Source organism: Triturus cristatus, chromosome 9 (assembly GCF_964204655.1).
Source record: "Triturus cristatus chromosome 9, aTriCri1.1, whole genome shotgun sequence".
In the NCBI taxonomy this organism is placed as follows: Eukaryota; Metazoa; Chordata; class Amphibia; order Caudata; family Salamandridae; genus Triturus; species Triturus cristatus.
Window position 1 is genome coordinate 456,646,848 of NC_140592.1, and position 23,475 is coordinate 456,670,322.

Genomic DNA, 23,475 nt, shown 5'->3' on the forward strand with positions numbered 1-23,475 from the left:
CGTAGTCCAGTCTGCTGGTGATAGGTGCGTGGGTGACAGTCTTCCTTGACTCAGGGGGAATCCACCTGAAAATCTTGTGGAGGATGTGGAGGGTGTTGAAGCAGCTGGAGGTAAAGGTGTTGACCTGTCGGGTTATGGTGAGGGAGGACTCGAATACGATGCCGATGTTTTGGCGTGGTCTGAGGGGGTCGGTGGGCTTACGAGGGCGGCCGGCCACCAGGTGTTATCCCATGCTGAAGGGGTGGTTCCAAGGACGAGGACTCCTGTCTTCTCGGCATTGAGCTTCAGGCAGATGTTGGTCATCCAGACCGCGACGTCCTGCATTACTTTCTGGAAGTTGAGTCTGGCGGCGGTGGGGTCCTTGGTGAGGGAGAGGATGAGCTGGGTGTCGTCAGCGTAGGATACAATGTTGAGGCTGTGTTGTAGGACTATGGCGGTGAGGGGGGCCATGTAGATGTTGAAGAGGGTCGGGCTCAGCGATGACTCCTGTTGGACTCTGCAGGTGATTGTCGTGGGGTCGGAGAGGAAGGATGATAGTCTGATTCTTTGGCTTCTTCCGGTAAGGAATGTTCGGATCCAGTCTAGGGCTGTTCCTTGTATGCCGGCGTCATGTAGTCTAGCGACGAGTGTGCGTTGGGAGACGGTGTTGAAGGCTGCTGATAGGTCGAGTAGGATAAGGGCTGCGGAGTGGCCTTGGTTCAGGAGGGTGCGGATGTCATCTGTGCCGGCGAGTAGAGCGGTCTCGGTGCTGTGGTTGCTTCGGAATTCGGATTGGGACGGGTCGAGGACGGCGTTGTCTTCAATGAATCATGTCAGTTCCCTGTTGAATGTTTTCTCTGCGACTTTGACCGCGTAGGGGAGGAGTGAGATGGGCCGGTAATTCTTGAGGTCGATGGGGTCTGCTGTGGGCTTCTTGAGCAGGGGCCTGACTTCTGCAAGTTTCCAGTCGTCTGGGTAGGTGCCTGTTTCGAAGGTAGTGTTGATGGTGCGTTGTAGATCGGGTGCGATGTGGTAGATGTGTGGAAGGCAGGGGTCAGTGGGGGCCCCTGAGTGGATGCCTTTCATGGACGAGGCGGTGTCTTCGGCCATGATCCAGGTGGAGACGGTGGGCTGACTGGTGTGTCCGGGGCTGGGCCGGCTGTGATGTCTGGTGGACGAAGATGTCGGTGAGGTTTTTGATCTTGAGGTGGAAGTAGGTTCCAAGCTTGTCGCAGAGGTCTTGGGACAGGGTGATGTCTGTGGCTTCGCTGCGGGGGTTGGTGAATTCCTGAATGACACTGAAGAGTTCCTTGGAGTTGGTGGATTTGGCGAGGATTTTGTTGTGGATGAACGTACTCTTGGTGGTTCTGATTCGGTTGTGGTATTTCGTCATGGCGCCATGTAGGTGGTGTGGTTTTCGGGTGCCTTGGTGTTTCTCCAGATCTTCTCCAGGTGTCAATTCAGTAACTTTTTACCAAATCGCAATTTGAGTTTTGCGATTTGGTATTTGGAAGGGGCGTGTTGAAAGGCGTCCCTTCCAAATACCAATTGAAATGGTCTGTACAAATGTTTTGCAACCATAATGCGGTTGAAAAACATTCGCAATTTTCTGCCATTTGAGAAATGGCAATCCATTTGCAAATGGGAAGTGAATCATAGTGTGTTGCAAATTGTGACCTTCCTCATTAATATTCATGAGCTATTAGCGACATACTACGAATCGCTAATAAAACTAAAAAGCATTTTGATTTCATACTCTTTATTTCGGTACATTATCATGAAAATGATACATAAAACAATAAATAACAAGATTAATAACAAAGATAAAAACATACATCAAAAACATTTCTAAAAGAAAGGGCCTAGTCTACAAGGCTGGGGCCATGCTACATATAGGGTCTTGAGAGGGTTGGAATACCAGAATAATAATTTAACATTAGCCAAGTATTAATAAAAGCTCAACTGTCAATGTCCTTTAAAACTGTATTTTCCTTATCAGTCAAGCATGCAATAAAAATCTGGAAACAGCGAAAGCAATATGGGGTGCCAAGTCTGTTTGAAGAATTCTATATGCCTGCTTATTTCTCCAAGTGCTGAGGTTCCTACAAATAGGGATCAACCACTTTATTCTAGCCCTACTGAATGCTGGGCAAAATAATAAGAAATGGGGTGCAGAAAAGCTACTGCCGGCAGCCGACAGAAATGGCCGCAGCTTAAGTGAGCTCCGCGCTCCCTCACGTCTTGCCCCATCAATCCTGTCCTTAATCCGCGTCCACGGCGGAATACAACGGCGCTACTGACGGCCTGGAAGCAGCGGCAGCGCTTGGGCGGGTTCTCGGAGCTGTCGGGCCCGCCGAAGGGACCAACTCGGTGAGACCGGGAGTGCGGCCTGCCTCCCGTGGCCGCACCGGGGACTAAAGTTGGCGAGCTGAGCCAAGGAGGCGGCGCCCAGCGCGAACCACCGCGGGAGGAGGAGGCGGAGAGGCGTAGCGACAGACTTCGGAGCAGCGGCCCCTGACGCACGGCGCTTCCCTGACGGCGCACTAGGAGTGGACCCGGGCCCCGCGACGGTGAGAGCCCCCCCGGGGAGAAGTAAGCCTGCTGGACTGGGTGCGTGGTGGGGAGAAGGGACGAGTTTTCCGGGCCAGGAGACGGGGGTGCTCCGGAGGGTACTGCAGGCGGTGGCGGACCGTCCCCCCCTCCCCACCCCCCACCAGTACCTGAGACTTTGGGGCGCTTTGGAGAGGGCATCGGCCCTGCTGTTTGGGAACCGGAGCGGCGGCCCGAGGTCCGGGTGGGTCCCCGGGTGCGGGCTAGTCGGGCCCACAGGGACACTGCTGCAAAGAACCCGGGCATGCCTTTCGGAGTGCCAGCCACAGGCGTGGTGGAAGAGTGACTCGGGGCCACAGATCGACTGGCAGCAGACTAGGTGCCAGGCAAAGGGGATTGAGACTCGCACCAGCGGCCCCCTCTCGCAATCCTATCCGATAGGCAGGCGGACGCAATTCAGACAGCAACGCAGTCGCGGCGGTGGGCGGCGACGGCGCTCCCTGTGGCGCCTCTGTGCCGCGGCTTCAGGAGGGCAGGCCTCTGCAGGACAACGACCCCCGGTGCCGGTGGCGGCGGGGAGGGGAGGGAAAACCGGAAGGCCGAGCGCAGACCATACCGGCGCAGTCTGACTACGGCGATTACTGACCTCCCTTACGCCTGCCCACTGCACCGCGAGAAGGGACACGCACCATGGGGGGGAAAGGACAACGTGGGACACAGGCAGGAAAACTAGACAAATATGCCTACCGCGTAGAGAGATCGGGGACCCCGGAGACTCCCAAGAAGGGAGAGGACGGAACACTAGCCGGCCCGCCTGGAGAGATCACCCTGCATGATGTAATGCGCACACTGACGCAAATGCAAACAGCGATCGGCACGATCTCCACAGATATCAATCTGCTGCGGGCGGACGTCTCCAAGATGAATGACAGGCTGAAAGAGGTGGAAGTCACGACGGCGACCCTGTCCACGGAAACGACGCAGCTGCAAAACAAAGTGAGATCCTTGGAACAGGTGCAGAAACAACTGGAGGCGAAACTGGACGACCAAGAAGGGCGCTCCCGTCGAAATAACATCCGCTTAGTGGGAGTGCCGGAGACAGTACGCGGTCCGGCACTGGACTTGTTTGTTGAAGATCTGATTAAGACTAAACTCCAACCTAGAGGATTGTCGGGGTTTTACTCGGTGGAACGGGCACACAGGGTGCCGGGAGGATCGCCCAGGCCGGGGGCCCCACCACGGCCTATATTGGCAAGAATCTTCAACTTCCGCGACCGAGACGCCATTTTACAGACTGCGCGAGTCGCTCCCCCGCTCCAAGTAGAAAATAGCAAAGTAGAAATATACCCGGACTACACTGCGCTGGTGACAAAGCAACGGAGAGATTTCCTGGAGGTAAAGAAAGAACTCCGGAGGAGAGAATTGAAATATGCGATACTATTCCCCGCAAAGCTCAGGGTGGAGGCGGAGGGCAAGACTTGGTTTTTCATGTCACCGAAGGAGGCAACGGAATGGTTAGAGGGCTGGCGGAAAACCACGGGACGTCCTGGTGCAAGGCAAAGACCGGGACACTCCACGGATGGAGCGGAGGAATCGGACTTACCATGACAGGGGGCGACCGGAGGACTCGCTCTATGCCGGACACGCCGCAGGGACCAGCAGAACAGCGGCAGTGGCACAACGACCGGTGCGGCCCCGGAGGGGTGGCCATGGGGGTCGGACTTAGACCTCCGCGCCGGGGACTCTCCCTGGCGCTGTACAGGGGACTTTCGAGGGCTGCGGTAGGTGCCATTTTGTTGAAGGCTATAACCAGGGGCCCGTACCGACGGAGAGGTCTTTACAGCCGTGGACATATCTGAACTTCTGAGGGGGAGAATGAGACTGGGGGCAACTGGCGTCTCCCCCCTGGCACGCAAGTATAAAGTTAGGGGTGTAATGCACTCTGCTCAGTTGGGGTGGTGGGTAGTTTGGAATCCGCCGGGCAGGGAAGCAGGGAGGGGGGTGGGGGGGATGGGGTGTTTTCAGGGGGTTTTTGTTTCAAAATGTTCATCTGCATACCAAGAGCAAGGTACATATCAACACAGACACTACTCACTACGTTCATTGCACAGCGCGCACACACGACACTATAGCCTATGGGACCAGACAGGAAACAGTCCTTAGGAAAGGCCGACACCCAGCACGTCACCACCCATACTAGTCACGGCAAACGCCTCGTGGTTCTGTTGTGGAATGTCAACGGGTTGGGGGACAAGATAAAGCAGGGGCTGGTACTCCAATACATTAAACGGAAAGGGACGGCGGTGGCTCTATTACAAGAATCGCACTTGGTAGGTTCCACGTGTAAAGCCCTAGATAGATGGGGGTATACCATGGGAGTCCATTCGGAGTTCACCACCGGCTCCAGGGGTGTGGGAATACTGGTCAACAAGCGATGTCCACTGATAGTGCAACAGACATGGACCACGCGCAGGGCAGATTCGCGGCACTGGCGGGCCAGTGGGAAGGGAGACTATACAATTTTGTTTCGGTGTATATCCCGCCGGCTTTGCATACTACAGCGCTCCTAGACCTCGGAGCATTTCTGCTTTCGCTTCCGCAAGGAGCGACGATTATAGGAGGGGATTTTAACGCTGTAATTGACGCGACCGTGGATAGGCGTCCCCCTAGAGGGCCCAGCAGCTCCAGTTCCAAACTTAGAAATTTCATAGATACGATAGGCCTTACGGACGCCTGGAGGGCGAAATTCCCACATGATAGGCAGTACACCTTCCACTCCGGAGTGCATAACAGCGAGTCGCGGATAGACCACATTTTTACCCAGATGCTGGGGCTGGAACAGCTAGCTGAGGTGGTGCACTTGCCCAGGGGAATATCAGACCACTCCCCGATACTGCTCACCTGCTCATCGGGCATCCCAGACAGGCGTATATTATCTAACAGTCAAGGAGATCAAGAAAACATTGGTCACCACCACAAAGCGTTATTTCAATGAGAATGAACACACGGTGGAGTCACCAGCGGTGCTCTGGGAAGCCTATAAAGCGGTCCTACGGGGCCAGGCCATATCATCCGTGGCCCACCACAAGCAGCGCCAACGCCAACAACTCCATCAGTTAGAAGAGAATCTGCAAAGGGCGGAGACGGAACATGCCGCTGACGCGACGGTTGCCACCACGCATGGCCTGCAGCTGGCGCAACAAGAGTATAGGACATTTGTATGGGAGGAGGCGAAATCTAGACTTCAGAGTACAAAGCACACAGTGTACGAGCAAGGGGACAAGGCAGGAAAACTGCTGGCCTGGTTAGACAAAAAAGACAAGGCTAATAGGTGGATAGCAGAGCTGGCCACGACAAATGGTGAGGCAATCACAGACCCCCAGGCCATAGTGGAGGAACTGGCGGCACATTATGAACGTATATACACGCTGACAGCCACGGCCACAATAGACGATAACAGAGCCTTCCTCCGCGACATCCGAATGCCAAAGCTGGCTCCAACAGCAGTACACGCGCTTGAGGCAGATATTACGCAGGCAGAAACGACCATGGCGATACTCGCACTCCACACAGGTAAAGCCTTAGGGCCTAATGGTATCCCGGTGGAACTCTTCAGACACTTGGCTACGGTCCTCACGCCCCACTTATTGAACATGTATAACGATAGCTTCAGGAAGGGGGAACTTCCCGGGGACCAGCGTCTGGCTACGATAGTAGCAATACACAAACCGGGTAAACCGAAAAACAGTTGCATGTCCTACAGGCCCATATCCCTCATCAACGCGGAAGCAAAGATCCTAGCTAAAGTGCTGGCCATGCGGCTACAGCCTTATTTGAGGGCGGTGGTTCACCCGGATCAGTCAGGTCCATGCCGCACCGGAATACGGCGCTGAACCTGCGGCGAGTGCATAGTGTCATGGCACGCAAATCACTAATTCAAGAAGATACTATAATCCTGTCCTTGGACGCACAAATGGCGTTCGATATGGTGGAATGGCCATTTTTATTCGCGGTAATTCACCATTTGGGGTTTGGGCCAAACTTCATAAAATGGGTGGAGCTACTGTATACGAAACCTATGGCACAAGTGGTGGCCAATGGGAGAATCTCAGGCACCTTCCCCCTGGCCAGGGGGACGCGGCAGGGATGTCCGCTGTCACCGCTTCTCTTCGCACTTGTGCTGGAACCCTTGGCGGCGTGGATACGTCAAGATCAAGTGATCCGTGGGCTCAAGTGGGCGCCGGGTTGGGAGGACAGAGTATTGCTCTACGCGGACGACATGCTCCTCTATCTGGCCTCACCGACCCGTTCGCTCAATTGCCTTATGGATATCTGCGCGGCGTTCGGCCGGGTGTCCGGATACACGATAAACTGGACGAAATCGCACATTTACGTACTCGCAGGGGACCAGCCTCGACTCCCGCGAAACTGTGCGGCCAAGATAGTATCGAATGGGTTTAAATATTTGGGCATATATGTCACGGCGCATGAGTCCCACTTCATAGCTGAAAATCTTAAGAAACCTCTGGAGCGGTTCCGCAGAGATGTGCAGGGCTGGCGTGCACTGCCGCTTACCCTCTTGGGCAGGGCGGCCCTCTTTAAAATGATGACACTCCCGAGGTTCCTGTACGCCCTGCAAAACACACCATTTCCGATACTCCCATCGTACTTCAGAGAGATAAATAATGAGCTTAACAAGCTGCTTTGGGATGGCAAGGCGACGCGCATCGCGATGCACAAACTAGTGAAGGGTTGGTATGACGGAGGAATAGCGCTCCCCAACATTAGGGTCTATTACTGGGCCGCACACCTGTCAGTAATTAACCAATGGCTTCACGCGGACCAGGCAGACCCGGCCTATCGCATGGATAGACATTTGCTGGGGGCGGATAATCTTATGGGGATACTATACAACACCAATCAACACAAACATCTCATAGGACCTACAGCCCATACAGTCAGGATCTGGCATGAAGTCCAGAGGGCTTTGGGGTGGGAAGGAGTGCTCACTCAGGCGACACCGCTCTGGGATACCAACAAACTAGGGAGGCTCAAGAACACGAAAGGTTTCCGACAATGGGACCTGATCGGTATTTCGAGGGTGGGGGACCTGTGGAAAAAGGGGGAGACCATTACATTAACGCAGCTGCAGGAGAGCTATGGATTGGCGGACTCAGAGAAGTTCAGATACTTACAGATAAGGCATGCATTGACAGCACTCATACCCCAAGGCACAAAATTGCCTGAATCCTCACCACTCGAAGACAGGCTCCTTACTGACCATATGGCGAAGAAAGCCATATCACTCACTTACAAAAAAATCATAAATAACCAGCCAGACCCTACGCAAACTCTAAAAGCTAGATGGGAGACTGACGTGGGGGAGCTGGATGAGGCGGATTGGCAGGAAGCGTTAGCGTCCCCCAGGGAGGTGGCGATTTCGGCCCGATTTAAACTGATACAACTAAAGATACTGCATCGCACCTACTACTCAAGGACGCTACTACACAAATTACACAGAACCGATACGCCGCTTTGCGTTAGACAGTGCGGGGAACAGGGCACGTTCTGGCACATACTGTGGGAATGTGTCGCCATCCAGAACTATTGGAAAGCAACAGTGCGCACAATGGCGCAGGTGACAGGAGTAACCCTGGTCCCTGAACCGCGGGGCTGCATTCTGAATGTCTGGGAAGCAGCTGACATTACTCAGACAGTACAAACATGGGTAGCACTAGGGATGGCCTTAGCAAAAAGGGATATAGCGCAGCAGTGGGGAGCCCGGCAAGCCCCGACACTCCGAAAATGGTGCAGTGGTATGGATGAACTGATGGTAACCGAAAAAGCAGTATACGTACACAGAGGCTGCCCCAAAAAAAGGAATAAGATATGGGGGAATTGGAATCTATATCGGGGCAACATCTGCGATCCTCCACAGGACGACTCACAATCAGGCAATTCCGACTAATGGAGGGGCGTGTAGAGAGCTCGGGGGCGGGATGTGGGGATGTGTTGAAAGAGACAGGTGTCAATGTAATGAAAACCCTGAAAGGGGTCATTAATGTAGAATACACATGTAATCAAAAAAGATGTAATGTACGTTGTGAAGCAAGAGATGGTAATGCAGTAAAGGTTGGAAGTGAAAATGTTAATAAAAAGATTTTAAAAAAAAAAGAAATGGGGTGCATTTTCTTTCTTGTAACCACACACATAGCAACCCTTGTCATTCGCATTCAATAATTCTGTCCATCTTGACGTAAAGGCATGAAATTGTAGTGTCCCATATCTAAACTGAAGATACAGTGTTTGGCAAAATTAGGCTCACTTTCATCACAAAATGTTTCTAAAAAGTAAGTATCCTTCGCTGCTAAAAAGGTATTTGTTAAACAGCCTTGCGAATGCATTAAAATATTATTAAACACATATTTTCTAAATTGATTATTTAATTCTTTTGCATTTATGGAAGAGCAATAGCCCTCAGGGTCAACACAAAAATTGGCAAGACCCATCCCCTTAAATGAGTCTTGAACATATTTGATCCAAGGGATTTTGAAGGTGAGCGGATTTTTATGTATTTCCTCCAAACCACTACGATAGTTCTGGGGTTCACAAACAACTCCAAAAAGCCAGTGGTCAAAATTCAGTCTTTTCCAAGATTGGCGTGGGCCCTAAATTCAATCTCAAAGGAATCAAGGGAGTGCTAGCTGGTAAACAAAGAAGACACCTCATGAACTGATTCCACCATTACCAGAGATTTTGGATCGTTATGCCACCAAATTTCGGCACTATATATATATATATTTTTTTTTTTTATTCTTTTTTTTAATGAAGTTTTATATAGCGCAAACTTGACTTGAAGGTATATAGGGCTACAGTGAGTGCCTGGTAGGTATACAACTGGAGGACAGGGGAGACAGTTCTACACAGGGACCCCTTGTGCAACTTCTGCAGCCCCCTATATGCTATTCCAATTTAAGTCTCTGCTTTGCTATGTGTTAAGTAGAATTCATCTTTTCATCTAGTGTAATGCCCAGGTAATCAAAAACATGAACCTGTTCAAGTGGGCTGCCCTCTAAGGTGGGCTTTGGGTGTGTGGTATGACAGAGATTAAAAACCATATATTTTGTTTTATTTGTGTCTATTTCCAGTCCCGTCGACACGCAAAATCTGCTAAAGAGATCAAGTATTTTCTGTAGCCCCATTGGTGATTTTGCTAAAAGGAGCGTATCGTTACCAAACACTGAACCCTTATGCCTGCTAATCTGGAAGCATCATTGTCACAGGTATTAAGAAAAGCGACTAAGTAATTTAAAAATGAGATAAATAGGGTCGGGCCAGGACACAACCCTGTCTTACGCCCCTCTTTACTGGGAACGTTTCTGTTACTTCACCCAGTTTTCCACACCTAACTTGGGCATAGTTGTTTATGTGTAATCTCTCAACTATGCTACACAGGTAGGTTGGAACTACCAGCTCAGCTAACTTTTTCCACAGCAGGCTTCTTGGAACCAAGTCAAAGGCTGCTCTGAGGTCCACAAAAACAGCATACAGCCTTCCCTTCTCTATGTTCATGGTTTTCCAATAGATCATCTGTAGTTGAAACACCTGATCTACAGTAGAAGTATTGGCGCAGAAATTTGCTTGTAAGGGACAAAGTATGCCATTCTCTTTTAGTCATTGCTGTAGCCTGGTGAGAATGAGCCTGCCAAAATGTTTTTGGGTGGTGTTGGTGGGATCCATGGAGCAACCCTTTTTATACATTGGAAAAACCTCAGCCGCTGCCCATGATTTGGGAATGTTTAGCCCATTTAAGATGGCACTGAACACCACTGTAAGATAGGGGGGGCCAGCATGTCATACATTAAGAATAGCGATTTCCTAATCGCATTTAGGTAACTGAAATTTCAACTTACGTACAACTAACGCTGAACTTTGTAACCCCAGAGCCTTGACCTTTCCCCCTTTGGTTTTTCTGTTGTTATGACCTAATATATACCATTACTTGCACTGCCCTAAAAAGGGACAAACCATTACTGGGCCATCTTTTGGTCTGCCTTACATCTCTTTGGATCCAGAGTCATAACATTACGTGGACATTGCTTTGAACTCATCACTTCAGCGCTAGCCCCTACTACAACCCTAAAACTGTACCAATTGCATAAAAAATATCTCTAAACTTAACAAAAATCCATATTCTGACCAGAACTTTAAACATAATTCAAAAGTTAACCTTAAACCAAACCACATTAATATCATTTAAATTAATGAGGAACCTAAATAAAAACTACTGTAAATATAAATCTAGAATGCTTTTGTGATTAGATCATAGTAATAAAAAGTAATCTTACATTTATAAAGAAAGGGATAGGCAACTCTAATCATAAATCCTAGAACATGATTCTTTAAAGTAAACCGAAATAAATGAAAAGAATGAGAAAAGAAATGACCGAAGCCTGCAACTTTCTTGTTTTACAAAATCACAAATGAGGATTAAACTGTAAATGAAGATGACTCATTAATGGAGCTGAGGTTATCACAGTTAAATGTGTTGTATTTATGGGGCTGTACCTTTAAAGTAGCCATGTGACACAAAAGTTATGGATGAAAGGCTTGAATTCCACTATTTTTTCTGCATGCATTCTACGCCATCATTTTGACAAGTTTCTGCCACTTAAGATAAGAACCGACCATAGGCAAATCATGGTTGGCCATGGCAGAAAAGGACAGTCCAACTCGAATATGGAGCAATGTTCCATCTAAACAGAACACACAAGCAACCACGGATAGTTACTGATCATAACCAATGTAGACATGAGATTCATACTTGGTCATTCAAGTTTTCTGTCTGTATTTTAGTGCCTCCCAACGACGTTGAGGCCCCATCCACATTTCCATCCGACTTCAAGCACACCCACGTAGCATATTAAATGTTGAGACATCTCTCATGAATACCCCACAATTTAAATACCATTGCAGTGCGTCGCATAAGCTACTTCTTATATTTCCTTCATACGCAATTTAAATTAAAATAATATGAGTAGATCTTCCGCATCAGCTTTGACAGAGCTTCTTAAAAAATACCTACACACACGACTCAGACCCCTGCAGGTCCCCTAGAAACAAGCCCAGACATCTCCAACTCAAACTTGCACACAAATTTCACCTCATACAAAAGGACCTCTAAACACACTATTCCTCTAAACAGTGCCCCGCACAAGCAGCCATCCTACGTCCAATCACCCTATAAGAACAGCCCACAACTTCCCAATAGATAAACTCTTTTAGTCCCTGTGCAAAACACCTTAAACCCCGTTTCGCAATACACATATCTACCACCTACGGCATGACAAAACACCAATAAAGAGCCTCACACTATTCATTGTGGATATTATGGAATGAAGATGTAATTGAAAACAAAAAAGAAGGTGTGTGTTTGTGAGATTAGTGAATTCTGGTGCGTTGTTTGAAATGCGGGGGAAGATGGGGGTTAGCAGTTAGTTGGTGGTTGCATTAGGGACTGGTTGTATTTTCCTTACCTCCTGTTAAAAGCTTTAGTGTTAAAGTATTCTCAATCTCACCTGTGTACTCATCCCCTGGAACGTGAAGAATGGATACAAGGAAAGTGTAGCTGTGTCTGTCACTTGCCAACTGTTTGCTGATGTGTAGTCAATCTTTGGTTTATGTGCAGGGTAGGACACAAGTAAAATCAGATCTGTCTCTGGGCGAATAAATGCTGACATGTTGCTAGCTTGACAGGCCCTCCTTTCTACTTATAATGGGACAACCTGAACTAAAAGGATGGAATGTTAAGTAAAAACTTTAACTGTATGAGCAACTCGTGCATGGAAAAAGGAAACTTGAGATCTCCCAATAAGGAGGAACTAGTTTCCTTCAACGGATTAAACAGATTTTATTAAAATTGTCTGAATAATAAACAGGACAGATCTGAGTCACTAAATAAAATATTTTTCAAAAGGATTGGTTTAGAAATAGAGAGAGAAGCACAAGCAAGCTTTCTACAATTTAAAGAAATAAATGAGGACAGCTCAATATCTACACTTATTTGAATCTTGAAAATGTAGAGATATGCAGATTGTTGACAGTAGATCTGACATCAGGGCCGAAGCGTCTCAGAATGTTGGTGAAAAAGATTGAGAAGTTGCTTTTGTCCCATATAGACAGAGATCACTGCTCAAAGGAAACATTATTTCACCGACTACAAAATGTTAGGATGTACTTGGTTGGTAAAAGCTATTCCCATTTTCTTGTGGTGATCAAAATTCTCTTAAGAACAGATTGAGATAATTTTGTGAATGTGTTGTTTTATAAAAGTTGGAATGAATTTGAGTTGAAGTTTGATTTGGAAGCTTAAATGCACTAATACCGATATACTAAGCAGTATGTATATGCCTTGAAAGATTAATGAGCAAATGCATTTTCCTTTCAGGTTTCCCTATAAAAGCTGAAGCTATTTAGGAACACAATGACAGAGTGAACAAGCATTTGCAATGCAATAGGTCTCACATTTAAGCGAGACCTATTGCATTGGAAATGGTTGGCATCGCGGACAACGGGAGGCAGGGCGGGGGGAGAAGGCACGGTCAACGGGAGGGAGGGCAGGTGGGGGGAGAAGGCACGGACAACGGGAGGGAGGGCGGGGAGAAGGCACGGACAACAGTAGGGCGGGGTTCAGGGGGAGAAGGCATGGACAACAGGAGGGAGGGCGGGGAGAAGGCACGGACAACGGGATGGATGGCAGGGGGGTAAAGAAGGTTCAAAAGCATTTCACGTCTGCAGTAGGAGAACCTTGTTAAAGAAAATAGTGCTCAAAGTCTAAATAACATGCATGTGTAACAACCGAAGTAAAGGAGCCAGTCGCAATGGGAGGTGACAAATGAAGAGGAGGCGGTACTAAGAAGGGACTAACAAGCCTATCGACGAATCAGAAACCAGCATTTAGGACAGACAATGACACAAGCCAATGGAAAAAATGGATGGAGAGTGGGCGGGGCTTCTATTCGCTACTCTACCACAACAAGTCTCGCAGAGGATCGCATGCGCGCTGGCTCTAGGCTCGACCTAAAAAGCAAGAGTCTGAGATTTTACAGATTTAGTAATTTCTTCCACGCCCCTCTTGTCTATCTTCAATTAGCTCCGTCTCCTTCCCTGGTCATAATCTGAGGCCTGCCTTTCAAGCTTTACTTTGTCTGGTTAATCCGACACTCAGTATCAAGGGAGGTCCTTCTCTCTTTTTTTGCGCTAAAGCACACATTTTTTTCTACTTTCTTTTAGCCGTTTTTATACTCTACATACTTTCTGCACTCTTTTATAAAGAATGTCTTCAGTTAGTTTTTTAGATCAGTTAATGTGTGGTGTCATTATTGCTTTCCATGTCATTTGATCGCTTTGCTTTTTTGAGCTTTAATAATACATTTAAGAAATTAAAATGAAATGAAACAAGTTTGCAAGGGACGCAGATACTATGCTTTTCAAAGGTAAAGAATGTTCAGCTTTTGTGAATAATCGTACTTCCAAGAGAGAAAAATTAATCTCTATGAGCATTCAGCTAAATTTGCTCAGAAGGGACATCTGGGCATGTAAAATATGAAAAGGAACAAAGGTGAGGGAGAGTTTTTGGTGGGCCACCATTAATTTAGAGCCAGGAAAATTAATTTAAGACTGTGAAGAATATGAAAAGTGACTAGTTTGTACAAGCTTGCGTTTCACCATTCGTATATAGCATATAAGCTCATCACCCAACAAGATCTCGTCTGTAAAGCACCACCCCTCCCAGGAGAGTAGGAAACAGAGCAGGTGCAGGCACAGCCAGCCTCACCCCCACCCCACCCACGCGTCATCCTGTTTCCAGGGGCAGCTTTGGGCACTGTGCTGCAACTTGGAGGCCCCAGGAGGTGGGAGCACCGTAGCACCTCTGCAGAACATTGGCTGCCCATGCAGCAAGACTATTCTAGCCAGTTTGCGGTATGGCAACCCCTTCCGTGCTGCGACTTGGGGGACTCGGACGGCAGAGTCCTGAGATCCAGAATTGATGATCAGGAGGGCAGAGCCAGACACAGTAATATCAGGATTATCAGGCTGCCTGAGCGCATTGAGGGTGACTCAATAATCGCCTTCCATGAAGATTGGTTACCAGAAGGCCTGCCCATAGCTGGTGCGCCACCGCAGACAGTGGTGGCCCGTTTCTTGCATTTGCGAGATCAGGACTATCTGTTGCGACAGGCGCGCACTGCAGACCCATTCTTGGTGAAGAGTGCAAGGGTTTTGATTATACCAGCTTTCGCGGCAGCTGTCCAAAAACTTACCACATCCTTCAGCACGATAAACAGGAGATTGCAAAACCTTGCTATCTCTTATTCTCTCCTGTTCCCTGCCAGTTTGCGGGTGCAGATGATGGCAAATCCATATTTTTCGAGTCTCCGACTGCAGCATGAGATGATACCTATGACACTAAAGGCCATTCAAAACCCCGGGAGGACCCTCCTGACCAACATGGGTGTGTGAGGGCTCTTGCTTCTCAGCAATCCGATTCACAAATCTGTTGTCTCAGTTTCCCTGACATAGATGCTCCCGTCCTTCCCTCCCCCAGGAATTGCATACTTATTATATTACATAGTATCCTACGGATCCTGTATGCTGGGCCTTAAAGCACTCCTAATACCCCTCTATGTTTAGTTTCGTACTTGGGAATGCCTATTATACATGTCCCGATAATTACGACTGGGGGTGTCATCTTGGCTCCCTGCCAGGTCGAAACGGGTACAAGATAAGGCAATCCATTGTCGCCGGTGCTGTTTGCCATGGCGATAGAACCGTTAGCCCTAATGCTCCGCACTGGTCAATATTATTAAGGGTAACTGGTTGATGGCCTCCCCCTCTATGTCGCCCTCTACGCTGATGACACATTGTTACATCTCCGAGGTGAACACTTTGAGGTAGAGGGCACTTTTCAAGCCTTGAAGGATTTTAGTAGCCTGTCGGGCATTCCCATGAATTGAGATAAATCTAATGCATTCCTGTTACACGCCTCAGCAACACAAGAAATACCACCGGAAGTAGGACACAATCTTCAGTGGGAGCCAATCACATTCCCATACCTGAGTTTTCTCATCTACCACAACATGGTTGACATCTTAAAGGGCAACTTCAGGATGACTCTAACCTCCCTACAACATGCCGTACATTTCTGGTTGACTCTCTCGCTGTTATGGGCAGGGCTGCACGGTTAAAAATGGTGTACCTCCCACGCGTTCTGCACTATTTTAACACACTACCTATTTGGTTCCCTAAATTCTTCTTTTGAAAGATGGGATAGTTTGCTGACTTATCTCATCTGAGGCTCCATAGAACTGCGCTGACCAAGCTACGACTTCCTACCGATAACAGCAGGCTATTCGTACTTGGTCTGGAATTATACTTTCTGATTGCACAGCTGAAATGAGCGGCCTACTGGAAGGACTGGCGATTGTAGGAAAGTGCCTCTTTTTGTCATGGTCACCCTCACTTTTTGCTCACCAGTACTGATGTTTTCAACTGGAAGTGCACTGGAAGTCGGCAAACCAGGCCCCATTGTGAATGTTCTTTCCCTAAAACAAGGTAAAAGATACAATTGTGATACAATTGACATATGCTGTGGCACCCCTGCAAGTCCTAGTAAGTGGTACACCTGGTACCTAGGGCAAGGACACCACAGAGGGTCCCTAATGGCTGTAGCATGTTTGATGCCACCCTAAGGGACCCCCAAACAAGTTACATGAGGACTGCCATTTCAAGCTGTGTGACATGGTGCAAACCATGGTTAAAACACTGCATGGCACACACTTCTGTGTGCCATGCCCAAGTCACTGCAATGCATATGATATATCTAAGCCACCGCTATAGCAGGCCTTACAACACCAAGGCAGGGTGCATTATATCCTATGTGAAGGCATATCTGCCTGAGCAGATATGACCCTGTGATGTCTAGTCAAAACTAGATATTGCAAGTGAACAGGGAAGCCATGTTAAGGTATGTACAGGGCACTGGTCATTATGAATTACCCAGCTACATAATGGTTTTATTGAAACCTATGGTGTTTGGTAGCAAACACCTTGTGTTAATAAATCCAGACTGATTCCATTATTGGATTTATTATGACATGCACCCAGAGGGCACCTAAAGAGTATTAGACATGGACTTGCGCCAGAATTGTGTGCCTGCCTGATGCCGGCATAACGACAAGAAATATTGTTATTTCTCCTTATTTTATGCTTGTTGCATAGCTTTGTGCAGGAAGGTACATCTACTGCACAAAAACTATCCTGACCATAAGGCTGACACCCTTGCAGCATGGCGCAAGGGTGCCTGTGTTGGCTCTAAGCATCCCAAAGTGCTGGGGAGAACAGAATTGCCCAATTTCTTTGGAGATAGCACAGTCCTGCTCTCTCCAGGTGACACAATGTAGTGCAGCAACTTTGATTGCTGGGCCTCGTTGCGCCACTTATTTGTAAATAAAAAAGGAGCAAATCTGCACCCATAAATGCACTCCTTTAATGGATGCAATTTACTACTTTTTAGAACTCACAATTATTGGCAGTAGTGGCTTAAAAAAATATTCACCAGTTTCAGGTTTCCAAGCATACTAATGGCAATCAGCCACCCAAAAGATGATAGGTCGAATACTTGTAAATAATCTAAGTGCTGGAAATCCCTCAGGTAGCACTGTAAACCATTGTTTTTAACCCACTGTGCCACTATAGACAGAGTGGCCTGATTTAGGATTCAGCAGATTAAGAAAAGGCAGACAGGGTGGCAGAAGACTTTATTGCCTTTACTCCACTCGCCATATTTACAGAAGTCCACCAGCCCAGGGGACATCTCTACACATTGGCCGGAACTGCCGTCATGGCGGTTCCTGCCAATGCAGGAAAGGTTTAATGGGCAGCTCCATCAAACATGACGACTGGTGTCCAACTTCTCCAAAGTTTTAACTCCCAAAGGGGGGAGTTTGTTTTTGAAAAAGAAAATGAAAACTAATGACTCTCCACACTAGTTTTCTCCCTTAGTGTGAGGTAATGTTTTCCTTTTTTAGGTCGAGTCTGAGCCAGTGCGCATGCGCTGCACTGTGAGACTTGTTGTGGTGGAGTAGCGAATAGAAGCCCCACCCACTCTCCGCCAATATTTGCCATTGGCTTGTGTCATTGTCTGTCCTAAATGCTGGCTTCTGATTCGAAAATGGGCTTATTAGTCCCTCCTTAGTACAGCCTCCTCTTTTGTAACCTCCAATGGCGACTGGCCCCTTTACTTCGGGTGTTATACGGTAGGTGTTATTTAGACTGTGAGCACTATTTTCTTTCTTACTCCAGGCACGATGTGCTTGGGTGCCTTCTTTACCATCCCTCCCATTGTCGTACCTTGTCCTACCCTCACTCCTATTGTACAAGGCTTCTCCCTTCCCGCTCCCCCCGCCCCTGCTGTCCATGCCTACTCTCTCCCCCGCCCGCCCACCCTCCCGTTGTCCGTGATGCTTTGCATTTGCAATGCAATAGGTCTCGCATTTACGAGAGTTTGAGCTATTGGCATTGTAAATGACAATGCCTTTTATTTATGTTTTGGTTTTTAAAACATAAATAAAACGCATTGTCATTTACAATGCCAATAGCTTAAACTCGCGTAAATGCGAGACCTACCTCATTACAACTGCTTGTTTAATGTTCCTCACCATGAGTATATACCTGGCACTGACGGACAGTTCAAAAAAAAAAATTTTAAAAGCCTTGTGACCGTTCTCTCTAAATAGGGCGAACGGTCGGATGACTTACTTCTGATGGCACCTACTCCTTCGGGTCATGGAAGGAACTTTTACACTGATAGAGTACATTCTACTGCATTAGCTTAAAACCTGCGGTCTTCCCAACACAAAATCGGGTGAGCAGACCTTTAGTTGGATAACTTGGTACTCCGTTGCACCAGAGTAACTGTCCGCTAAACTCTGAATCAGCCCTACAGGCTCACCTAATGCAAATCAGTACTGACCCTGCTTCTCATGGCAACAGACCATCCCGATTGACACTCCGTCAACTCACATCTTCGCTCTGTGACCCACTGCTTTTTTTAGTAGGTACATTTTAGATTTACAACTGCCCAAATTTCACTGACCAAGCTACGCCTCTGGCTATTACTGCGGGGCTTCTGACTATCCTAATCACTTTGTCTGTGGGCTGTTTTACAGACTGAGCAACTACCCTCATTGCCCCTGCATTAATACATCTGCAAACGTGTGCCCACGGTGCACAATACCATTCCAGCAGAGAGGGCAGTGAGGGCTTAGAGGTGACATGGAACAGACAGGGTAATGTGTGTTCAGAAGCTCCAGGGAGCCATGGGGGCAAAGCGAGAGCAAAAGGGGCAAAGAGCAGATAGGGCGCTATCGTGCACAGGAGGGAGTAAGTGGACAGGAGCAGAGTTCGCTACGAAATTAGGAGCATTTTAAAATCTTTTAAAAACTATCAAATTGCGTAGAGATTACAAATGGACAAATCAGGCGCACTCCCTCTTGTTACCAGTTCACTAAAGTGCCTTTTGGGTTCGCTTCCGCTGCCGCGATGTTTCAGAGGTTGATGCAGAACATCTTTAAGGGAGTCACTGGCTTATTAATGTTCCAGGATGACATCCTTGTCATGGGAAGAACAAGGGAAGAGCACAACTTGAAAGTCAACCAAGTGCTAGGAATCCTGGATGCCAAGGGTTTAACAGCTGAACACAAGAAATGCAAATTTGCGTGCAATAAGGTGAACTACCTGGGTCATGAGATCACTGGTGAAGGAATTAGTCCAAAGAAAGAACTAATAGATGCAATTAGAGAAGCTCCCGTGCCTAACAATAAGGACGAGTTACAATCATTTTTAGGTTTGGTCGAATTTTATGCAAAATTCATCAAGAACTTTTCGTGCAAAACATATGTTCTAAGGCAATTACTTAAGCTGCAAAAAAAAAATTTGATTGGAATGATATGTGTCAACTCGCTTCAGCTCATTGAAAAAAGAAATGTGCTCTGCAGTGCCCTTGCAAGGTTTCGACCCGCTACTAGAGAACATTATTCCCACAGATGACAGTTGCAAGAGTTTGGGTGCTGTGCTCACTCAAAAGGACACTAATGGGGTGGAACATACCATAGCTTTTGCTTCCCGCTCTCTGACCGCGACCGAAGAAAAATTATCGGTCATAGAGAGAGAAGCTCTAGCATGCGTGTGGGTCCTCAAACATTTCCATCAATTTGTTTGGGGTAACAAGGTCACCCTATGCACTGATCACAAGCCAATCACCAAGGTTTTCACCACAAAGGGCCTGTATGCAGCTTCCTCAAGGTTGGCATGGCTATCTGTACACCTATTTGATTACAATTACATTATACAGTATGTTCCTGGGGTGAAACATGTGGTGGCAGACTTCTTGAGCAGAAAGCCTGTTGAAGTTTCAGACCCGAGGGAACTAGTTGATGTTGAAGAGTCATGCAGTACAAGTATTCATGAAGAATTACATGGCATTTCTTTTGAGGAATGGGTTACATAACAAGCAAATGACTCCGTTTTAAGCCAAGTGATAAGAATGATTAACGAAGGATGGACATGTAAGAGTAAATTGGTTGACTCCTACGTTATTTTTGGGAAGTCAAGGATGAATTGTCACACGAAAATGGTTTACTGTTGAGGGGAGGCAGAGTAGTTCCACCAAGCAGTCTCAGGAAGAAGATACTAAACTTGTGCCATGAAGGGCATCTAGGAATTAGCAAGACAAAAAAACGGAGTAAAAAATTGTTACTGGGGGCCCGGCATCAGCATAAGTGTGGAAAGGGTGGTCAGGGACTGCACATTATGCCTCAATTCAGACAAAACTCAAGTCACCTTCAGACCACCCCTGCATCCCATTACCAGCCCCTCCATGTCATGGGAGAGAATAGGGGTGGATATCATGGGTCCCGTTTACGAACAAGAAGAGCAGGTGTATGTAATCGTCATTGTTTACCACTTCTCAAAAAGGCCCAAGCACCAGTTTGTCACTAAACCAGATTCCATGGGTGTTGTCAGATTCTTAGATGATGCGTTCACACATGAAGGTCTCCCCAAACAGATAATTAGTGATAACGGACCACAATTCCTGTCAGACACGTTCAAAACGTACATACAGAGGAACCAGATAACTCACAAAACTACTTCAGTCTACCATTCCACAGGTAATGGTGCCGTTGAGCGCTTTAATAGGATCATCATGAGCATTATCCAACTAGCCAACAGTAACAAACTGAGTTGGAGACAGGAAATTCTCAAAACTCTATAGGCCTATCGTATCACAGCGTGCGACACCACTGGCCACAGCCCATTTGAGCTCATGCATGGCAGAACTCCCTTGTCCAAAGACAATGTGGGGTGGGTAAAAGCTGCTAAATGTGTACACTGGTCAGCAGACCGTGTAAGAAGTAGATTGGTGCAGGCTCAAACCAGCTGTAAAGCCAGGTATGACCAGAAACATGGGTGCAAACCTGTAAAGCTTAGCATTGGGGACACTGTCATGGTCAAGAGAAGTGGACACATAAGCAAAGGTAAAGACAAGTTCTCACAACCCCTATCCGTATGCAAGGTATTTTGCAACTCAGCTCTCCTGAGCCATGGCAAGGTGTGGCACTTCTCTGCTCTCTCCTTATGCAAACAAACACTTAGGGAGCAAACCAACACCATTCCCAGCAATCCGTCCCATAGAGACGATATTGCCAACAATCCAAGCACTTCTGCACACAGCAGAACCATGGCAGAGTGTCCTGATGACAAGACCGACTAGGAGCCTCACACTTCAAATGCTGCTGCACACACCTCACAGTTGCTGCCCACTGCCACACCTGTGCAGGAAAGACCCTTTTTGACCTACATGTGTAGAGTAGGTAGAAGATTGCCCACCACCCATATGCAGGATTCCTCCACAGCCTTTTAGCACAAGCAGAGCAGGTAGAAGGTTGTTACCTCCTGTCAAACTCTCAGATTACGTTTGTAAGTAGTTCATTTTGCATATCGTATGGTTCTTTACTCATGTAATTTATTGCATCTCTTTTTCTCTCTCTCTCTCACTCTCTTTCTCTTACCTCAGTAGGGAGATGTGTTGTGATCTGCACACTTGTGCCCTCTCTCAGAAACCGTACCGCTGCATACTTGTCATCATCTGTCAGTCTGGAATGTTGACAGTTGACAGCTGGTGACTGACAGAGCGGCTGTGTACCTTGCACTCCACACTTCGCGGAGCCTATGTTGGTGAAGTAAATACACAAGCTACTTACAACTCTACTACGTGTCCAAGTAGAGTATTTACACTCCCCTTGCTATTTTCCCAAACTATTTTTAAAATCGTGACAAGCATCTTGGGCTCCAACATTTTGAGAAGGTGGCTCCTCCATGTTCCCGGTTCCCCAACGAAACATCTTCAGGACGAGTGCAAATTCTCTGCCCGCACACAGTGTCCTGGAAAATGATAATGGAAAGGCGTCCGCAACAACCCCCCAGAAAAGCTTCCGAGCTCTGGGGGCATTATGGATTCAAGACGCAAAACCACGCATACTCAGCAACCATAGCAGCCAACACTTACACGCCTACAGAGTGCACTAAACCTTTTCGCCCCAAAGACAATTTTGAGGGCAGTTTCATCTAACCCCCCCCCCCCCCCACGCACACACCCCCCTTTACCGTTGCAATTTGCACTATAAAAAACAACCTTGGCCATTTCGAAGAAGCTCCTTCACACATACCTCCCCCGCAGAGAAGCCCACACGACTCGCCTCCGTCGAGAGCTGCTTTTAGAACACAGCACGATGCGCCAGCTGTCAGAAGGGTGGGCGATCCCTAGTCAAGACTTCCGTGCCACTGCGCTTGCGTCATTTCCAGCTGTCATTTACGAGAAACGCATGCTCGATCTAAATGGCAAAATCGTTTGACTACTACAACAGGGATGATGTTGTTGGACAGACTAGGATTTTGTGAGAAAACAAGCGCTCGGCTTGCAGTTGATTGCTTGAAATTTTAATAAGTCATTTTAGGGCCATCGTGGAACAATACCACTAGATAACGAAGCAAGTAACATCCACGAGTGGTGCGGCCATCTTGAAGTAGGGTTAGGTTCAAAATACAGTAACAGAAACGCCGCCCCCCACCCCCACCCCCCCCCACACAAACACACACCCCACCCCATTGAGTTCTGTAAAACTAGACTGTGAATGTTTTTTTTCTGCAGATTTAATAGCGCGCGAACTCGACGGTATTGGAGCGCTTTATATCAGCACCAGTTACAAGGAACCATGAATTTGGGGAGATTAAGTGATTTGCTCAGGATCGCAGGCTGTGGAGTCGAACCTGAGGCTCGAACCTTGGTTTCTCAGTCCAAAATCGGCAGTCTAGCCGTGAGACCACATCCTCTCCTCAAATTGGGCACTAGCATCTAATATGGCGGCGGTAATAGTCTATGCGCCTTTTGATTCAAAACTGCACAATTCACTTAAAACACTGACTTAATAAGAAGCAGTTTTGAGGCGTGGTTCATTGGTTGACGTCAATGACAACGAGGCGAGCTGGGGAAGGTTTCGTTATTGGAATCTCTAATCCCTCCGTCTTTGAATTTTCTTTTTAGGACGCTCCGACACATTGAGCATGGTCGATCCTCTGTGAATTGCACTGAAGTGTGATATTTCTTTTTTTAAATCAATTACATGTAATATAAAACAGTATTAACCCACCTTCAACGCATTTTATGATAGGAACGAGGAAGGATTTTTCCCAGTTTTTGAAACTAGAATTAGCATAATGGCATCACAGGTATTTCCTTACCTGACAATGACATTGCATATATTGTACATAGCGTGTTCCATAATTCTTCAGGGGTAAAAGCTGCCCCACTTGTGATACAGAACATAT

At 47.5% G+C, this 23,475-nt stretch overlaps 1 long non-coding RNA gene across 3 annotated transcripts in view; it reads right to left on the reverse strand.

Moving 5' to 3' along the window:
* Positions 1-22,627, reverse strand: part of LOC146798134 (uncharacterized) — a 234,646-nt gene extending 212,019 nt beyond the window's left edge. For 2 of the 3 annotated variants that reach the window (XR_014968620.1, XR_014968619.1), the window contains exon 1: positions 22,317-22,453. This is a non-coding gene — a long non-coding RNA (uncharacterized LOC146798134). Of the gene's footprint in view, positions 1-22,316 lie in introns of all 3 variants that reach the window. The other variant, XR_014968618.1, reaches the window with a different exon arrangement.
* Positions 22,628-23,475: the final 848 nt, after the last annotated feature.